Consider the following 7,598-nt stretch of genomic DNA (forward strand, 5'->3'; position numbering starts at 1 on the left):
AATCGTCGGCTGGCGCATCTTCTTTCGGCGGATCTCGTGCATCTCGTTGTCTAGCCGATCGCACGCTTGCATCACACCGGGCTTCCCGCTTCTCTGCTGCATGAACTTCCGGACGGTGCTACAAGCGCACTGGGCTTCCTCGAATGGAACGATTTCCTCCTCGACAGTTACCTCGTCATCTTCGCTTTCCACCGGCTCCACTCACTGCACAGAATCTCCTCCGCAATCTCCTCCAGCGTGAAATACCCGCCAGTCGCGAGGCGCTCGTCAGCTTCGAGAAAGTCAGACAGCTCGATCTCCTCGTTCTCGTGCATCTTTTCCTCGGCAGGCAGAGCTTCCCAGATGTCGGGCAGCTCCGCATCCTGTGGCTCAGTTTGGATCTCCTCTTCGATGAACTTGGCCTTCGCGAAACAGTTCCTGATCGTCGACTTGCCGACCTGCTCCGAAGCATGCCGGGCGACGTGTAGAGCGTCGAGCAACGTGAACTTGAACTCCTTTCCCTCGTCTATGGCCTCAAGCCGGCGGCATAGCAGGAGCTTCTTGTAGTGGCGCTTGAGGTTCTCTATGATTCCCTGATTAATTGGTTGCGAATTGGCTGTCGTGTTGGGTGGGAAGAAGACCAGTTGGATGTTGTTCAGCTCGAGCTAGGGAGGGTGGCCAGAGAAGTTATCGAGACAGACCAGCACTCTGTGTCCCTGCTGGCCGAGTCGTCCGTCCCACGCACGCAACATCTCGAAAAGCTCCGCCGTCATCCACGCCTTCGAGTTCGCCTTGTACTTGACCGGGATCTCTTTGTTCTTGAAGGCACGGGGTTTCTTGGAATTGCCAATCACCAGAAGAGGGAACTTCTCGCTGCCGCTCATGTTTGCCCCAACCAGAAGAGTGATCCTTTGCTTGCTTTTCTTTCCTCCAGTACACCGCTCTCCCCTGAAAGCCATGGTCTTGTTCGGAAGCAGCTGCCAGAAGAGTCCAGTCTCGTCCAGGTTGAAGGCGTCGTCTGCGGAGAACTGCCCGAGTAAGGGCCGGAGAACCTGTTGTTGCCACTCAAGAAGGGATTGCGAATCCACCGCTCCAGCTTCGCCCTGCACTGTCTTGAACGTGATGCCGTGGCGCTTCTTGAAATTGCCCAACCAACCGTCGCTCGCCATGAAGTCTGGGATGTGCATCAGCTCGGCCAGTTTCATCACCTTCTCCTTGATCAGATCGCCGCTGACAGGCACATTCTGTCCTCTTGATTGCTTCAGCCACATGAGCACTCCCTCATCAAGCTTCGGGTCGTGAGCCTGCGTCAACTTCATGCGCTTCGATGGAAATCCAGCTTTGATTGCAGCCTCGATTGCATCCTTCTTGCTGAGAATGCCCTTCACGGTGGTTCTCTTAACTTCGACGCCCCATTTCTTGCTAATCTCCCTGGCCAACTTGGACTGATTCGGCTCCTTCTTCGCGGCATCGATGATCTCCTTCTTCTCCTTCAGCGTAAAGTCGGTTCGCTTGCGTTTCTGAGCTGACATTATGGGCTGAATTTGAAAAAAATGATGTCACTGTTGTACGTGTGCCTGCGTGTCTGTGTGTGTGCTCGCGCTTTTTTGTGTCTCGTTGTGCGTGTTGTGATTGGCTTGTTGTGGCTGGCATCGGGGAGAAGAATCGCGTGTTTTGACACAGTCTGACTATGCGTGTACGTATTGAGTTATGTTGTGCGCAGCTGGACTGTAGTTCGTCGCTTCGCCTTTGGACGTGAGTGTGATAATCGAGCACTGCGCAATACAGACTTTTTCACGACTCGTGCCTTTTAACAGTCACACAGTAGTGGCATGGTAGCGAGAGTAGGGGGTGGCATAGTAAATTTATTTTGTATTGAATTTTGTCGGGACCGAGCAAAAGTGGTATAATAGCGAGAGTGGCATAGAAGCGAGGTGGCATAGTAACGAGCTTTGACTGTATGTGTTATTTCAACTCAACAAAAATAAAAAATTTTATGATATTATTTTTAATCTAATATAAATGACTTATGTTGGTAAAGATGGTTCTATCTTTGGTGTATCTCAAGAACTGGATATTGATTTATCAAATTATTACACAAAGGCACAGGCTGATCGATATAAATATAATATAACCAAAAATATTAACATGAAAAATGCTTATAAATTAAAAAATTATCCAAGCCCGACTGACGCGAATGACTTGGTGAGATTAAGCGATTTATCACAATATATATCCTTAAATAAAACAGCCGTGTATTCCAAAGATACAGAAGTGTTGATATTATCTCCAGGTCATACAGAATTCACAGTTCGAATTAAAATAAATTTTTATAAAGAAGGGCGTATCGTTTGTATGAGAATAGAACAATGGGGGTATGATATGAATGATTTAGGGTATAATTGGTCATTTAAAATTAACCTCGAAGACCTGGAACAATTAAATCAGTCTCGTAAGGAAGAATATTATCCACTTGGTATCGAGAATGAGTTTTGTGGGGCTACGATTAGTAAACAACAAATAAAAGAATTTAATAAGGGTAAATATAATAATGGTTTTGCCCTTGTTTATCTCATGAAAACAGAAAAAACAGGATTATATATAATAAGTAAGGAAATACAAAATGATTTAACTATGGGAAGATGGGGAGGTGTTTCGTGCCATAATATTGTTCTAACATATATTTCTAATACATAAATGACAGCAAGAAGGCTTCAAGAAAATTATCATTTCTGTGTCCAAGCATACCTTCAAGAAAAGGGTATTCGGTATTTTAATAAATATGTTCTACAACATAAGAATGAGGTATTTTCAATAAAAGATTGGCATTATGCTGATGTTGATAAACCGACAACTTTAGATTTAATTAGAATGTTAAATAATGAAAAATTATAAAGTTAAGAAAAGGTAAGGCTCTTTTAGAAATTCAAAAGAAATTTTATTGGTTTCCTGTTGTAAATAAATTATTTTGGATACAGGAATAACAAGAAATCCTGATGAATATATGTATAATATTCTATGGGGTGTAAGCGATTCAAGGATAGTAAGGGATGAGGAAGGAGTTGAAGAAGAGAGGGAAGAGGAGGAAAAGGAGAAGAGGGAGAAGAAAGAGAAGGAGGAAAAAGAGAAGAGAGAGAAGGAGGAGAGGGAGAAGAGAGAGAGGGAGGAAAGAGAGAAGAGAGAGAGGGAGGAGAGAGAGAAGAGAGAGAGGGAGGAGAGGGAGAAGAAAGAGAAGGAGAGGGAGGAGAGGGAGAAGAAAGAGAAGGAGGAAAAAGAGAAGAGAGAGAAGGAGGAGAGGGAGGAAAGAGCGAGACAAAATAAATATCAAAATATGGAAACCAGTGAGATTAAAAAAAGATTAAGGGTATTACAGAAAATAACTCAACCCACCGAGGAGGAAAAGAAAGAATTGACAAGTCTATTTGCAATACTTTCGACAAGACTATTAGCATCGACAAGATATGGATTTTAATTCAAGTTTTTCATTTTTTTTTTTCTTAAATAAATGGAGGAGAGAGTGAAGGCATTTCTAAGGATTCTTTATGTTTTAAAAATCAAGATTCAAATGTGCATGTTGGAAACTAAAAGGTTTTTGCACTCTGCAGGAATTTTTCTCATAAATAAATGAGTTATTGTCTCAAATGTAAAAAGAAAACTAATACTAAAAATATTTCATATATTAAAAGTAAAAATAACAGGGTTATACAAAAAGGTATATGTTCGGTGTGTGGTTCAAAAAAAAATCAATTTATCTCCCAACACAAACTAGGAGGAGATATCCAAAAGTTTTTATCAGGAAGTAAATTTACAACTACTGGAATACCAGGGAAATTACATCTTCCAGGGTATTCTTTCTGTGGCCCAGGCACAAACTTGGATAAAAGATTAGATGAGGCAGACAATCCTAAATCCTGGAGTAAGCCTATCAATAGAGTTGATGAAGTGTGCATGAGACACGATATTGATTATGGGAATACCACAACGTTGCAAGAAAAGCATGAAGCCGATAGAGAAATGTTGTATAATTTGTCTCTGATACAAAATCCAACCTTGAGAGAAAAAGTTGATCGGTTCATTGTGAAGAAGATGATCAGTGCTAAATTGAAACTTGGACTTGGAAATTCAAAAAACTTATAGGCTCTAATGATGCCATTAAGACTGAAGAGCAATTAGCTGATGAATTACATAAACCAATATTCACAAAGTTTCAGAGAAGGAAAGTTTATTCCAAGGAAGTTGATTATATCTGGTCTGCTGATTTGATTGAACTCAATAATGATAAGGGGTACAAGTATGCTTTAACCGTTATTGATTTGAGGAGTAGATATGTGTGGGTTGTCCCTTTAAAAAACAAAACAGGTAATACTCTTATGTTAGCTTTTCAACAGATATTTAATAAAAGTAAGAGAAAACCTAAAAAATTGTGGACTGATGAGGGTAGAGAGTTTTATAACAAGACATTTATGAATTTTCTAAAAAATAACAGTATTACATTATACAGTACCTTTAATGAAGGGAAGGCAGTTGTTGTTGAACGTTTTAATCGTACCTTAAAAGAGAGACTATATAAAAAATTCACACAACTCGGTTCACAACAATGGTCATCTTTTATTCAGGATATTGTGGATAAGTATAATGACACGATTCACACGGCAACAAATATGAAACCATCAGAAACATTTACAAAATTAAAATATGAAAAAGAGATTAATGTCAGAAAACCTAAGTTCAAAGTTGGTGATATCGTAAGAATATATCGGTGGAAATCTCATTTTGAAAAAGGTTATACGAAAAGATGGACCAACGAGCTTTTTAAAATTGTTGATGTAATAGATACGGTTCCTTGGACTTATAAGATATATGATTTGGAAGGGGAAGAGATTTTAGGTTCATTTTATTCACAGGAATTACAAAATACAAAGATAAATTGAAATTTTTTGACTCCGCCCCTTTTTGGCTCCACCCACACAAGCCCCCGCCCACACAAGCCCCGCCCACACAAACCCCACACAAACCCCACCACACACCCCCCCACAAGCTCCAATAAATTGAAATTTTTGACTCCGCCCACACACGCCCCTCCCACCGAAGCCCTGCCCACACAAACCCCACACAAACCCCACAAAAGCTCCACACAACCTCCACACAAAAACTCCACACAAGCTCCACACACACAAACCCCACACAAGCTCCACCCATATTCATCATATTCACATAATTAGTGATTAGTTAATTAGTTCCCCACACACACAACATGTTTATTTAATTAAAAAATTATCCACCCATCCACACAAGCTCCACTCATCCACCCATCCCCCATCTCTCCACCCATCCATTTATCCACACAAACCTCATCCACAGAAGCCTCATCCACATTCACCCCTCCCACACAAGCTCCACCCACATAAACCCCTGCCCATATAAACCCTGCCCACATAAACCCCTCCCACATAAGCCCTGCCTACACAAGCTCCACACAAAAACTCCACACACATAAACCCCTCCCACACAAGCTCCACCCACATAAACCCCCGCCCACACAAGCCCCACCCACACAAGCCCCACCCACACACACACACCCCGCCCACACAAGCCCCTCCCACACACACCCCACCCACACAAGCCCCCACCGAAGCCCCGCCCACACAAGCCCCACCCCCCTCATCCCCCCTGTGCGCCCCCACCTTTGACCCACCACCTCCCTCATCCCACCCCCACCCTTCCCCACACACACACATGGGGAGGGGAGGGATGGGATGAGGGGGTGATGGGTCATTGGGGGAGCGCACCTACCCCCTTCCCCAACCCCCCTTTACATCTCTTATTCTTTTCTTGTAATTCAGAATCAAGTAATTGTAAACAAAACAAATATAATTTATTAATATTGAAAATATTAAATATTCATTTGCGAGAATGTACAATCTTTCCCAGCAATCTTCTTCAGATGCCTTGTGATTTCGAAACTCAGACACCATATTCTGTTTTGAAACAAAAAGTGGATAATAATTAGGTTCTAGAAAGATAATTACATGGTAATATGAATAAGCCTCGTTGACCACTGAATTAACACACCAGGAGCCTGTCATCCTTTCAAGGTCAATAAAATGAATTCCAGTGTACTGACAAAACCACGTCCAAACTAATGATGCAACCAACATAAGGCGACATTCTAAAGAGAGAGTGATATTAATAATAATTCAGAAATATTTACCTCCAGAAAATCATGTGTTGTACGAGTGATATTAATAATAATTCAGAAATATTTACCTCCAGAAAATCATGTGTTGTACAAGATTGCTTCAACAGCTGATGTTGTGCGATAGTGCTGAAAAAAAAAAAAAAATAAGTCAAGGGTATAGATGAAGAGACAGACAGGGAAAGCAACACACACACACACACACACGCACACACACACACATACACACACACACATAGACACACACACGTGCCTCACCATTGGTTTAATTCATTCGAGATCAGAGACCAGTCATTATAAATCATTGGCCTCTTCAATAAGAGCAGAGAGAGGTAGGTAGAAAGACAGACAGAGAGAGAGGCACACACACGTGTCTCACCATTGGTTTAATTCCTTCGAGATGAGAGGACGTGATAAGACTTCATGCCACTCATTGAAAATGTCTTTCAATTCTCTTCTAAAATCATTGATCTCTTCAATAAGAGTATTAATTTCATGAACCACGTCGTGATATGTGAACTCAATTTCTTCCAATGCCCTGTCAGGGAAAAATATATATATATCAGAATTATCATGATTTAATTAATAATCATTTGCTTCATCGTTCAAAGAGAAAAGCATACACAAACTTACCAACTCTGTAGTGGGCTGTTGGCTTCATCGGAAGAAATATCGTCCATGCCTCAGTTGTAAAAATGAAAATCCCGTCTGGCAGAAACTTTGTCTGGCGAACCGCTTATAAAGCAACGATGAGGAGATTGCTTAATCATTGGGTGTGGGCACAGGAAATGACAAGCTTCTCTTAATGATCTCATCTGGCCACCGCCCGAGTTGCAAATCGTTTTTGGACATAAACCACGCCATAAAAGTTTTGATTCAAATGTTTTCAGTTCGTGTTCTGAGATAAAATATAAACACGAGACCTTGTCTCACAGAATAGTTCCTATTTTTTCACAGCATGACAGTCCAAAACCACTTCCTCATTCACACAGCACGGCCGTGTCAAAAAAACACTTCCTCATTTTCACGGCATGAACTGAAAACATTTGAAACAAAACTTTTTTCTGGCATGGTTTATGTACAAAAATGATTTGCAACTCGGGCGGTGGCCAGATGAGATCATTAAGAGAAGTTTATCATTTCGTAATGGCACAAAAGGGGTATCTTAAAAAATATAAAGATTCAAATGTTTTGTTTTTCAATATTTTAGATGGGGATTATTGTGCAAAGAAAATTAAACTATTGAAGGAATTTGAAAATGAACAAATGTTTATAGGTTCAATGAGTGAGCTAAACAATATGCATTGGTTATTTGATAAAGAGTGTCCCGGGGCTTAGGCGTTTCAGATATTTCTTTCGAATCACCTTTAACAAATCTTTATCTTGTTGTATGGGTTATTTGAATAGAGAGCCCCTAGGTTAA

At 41.2% G+C, this 7,598-nt stretch overlaps 1 long non-coding RNA gene across 1 annotated transcript; it reads right to left on the reverse strand.

The window, feature by feature from the left end:
* Window positions 1-5,803: 5,803 nt before the first annotated feature.
* On the reverse strand, window positions 5,804-7,598 carry LOC147018356 (uncharacterized). The gene is made up of 3 exons (XR_015062792.1): window positions 6,555-7,598; window positions 6,247-6,304; window positions 5,804-5,957 (listed from the first exon to the last, which is right to left on the reverse strand). It is a non-coding gene; the product is annotated as an uncharacterized LOC147018356 (long non-coding RNA).

This window comes from Eptatretus burgeri, chromosome 10 (genome assembly GCF_056783735.1).
Source record: "Eptatretus burgeri isolate ZD-2024b chromosome 10, Ebu_testis_v1, whole genome shotgun sequence".
Classification (NCBI taxonomy): Eukaryota; Metazoa; Chordata; class Myxini; order Myxiniformes; family Myxinidae; genus Eptatretus; species Eptatretus burgeri.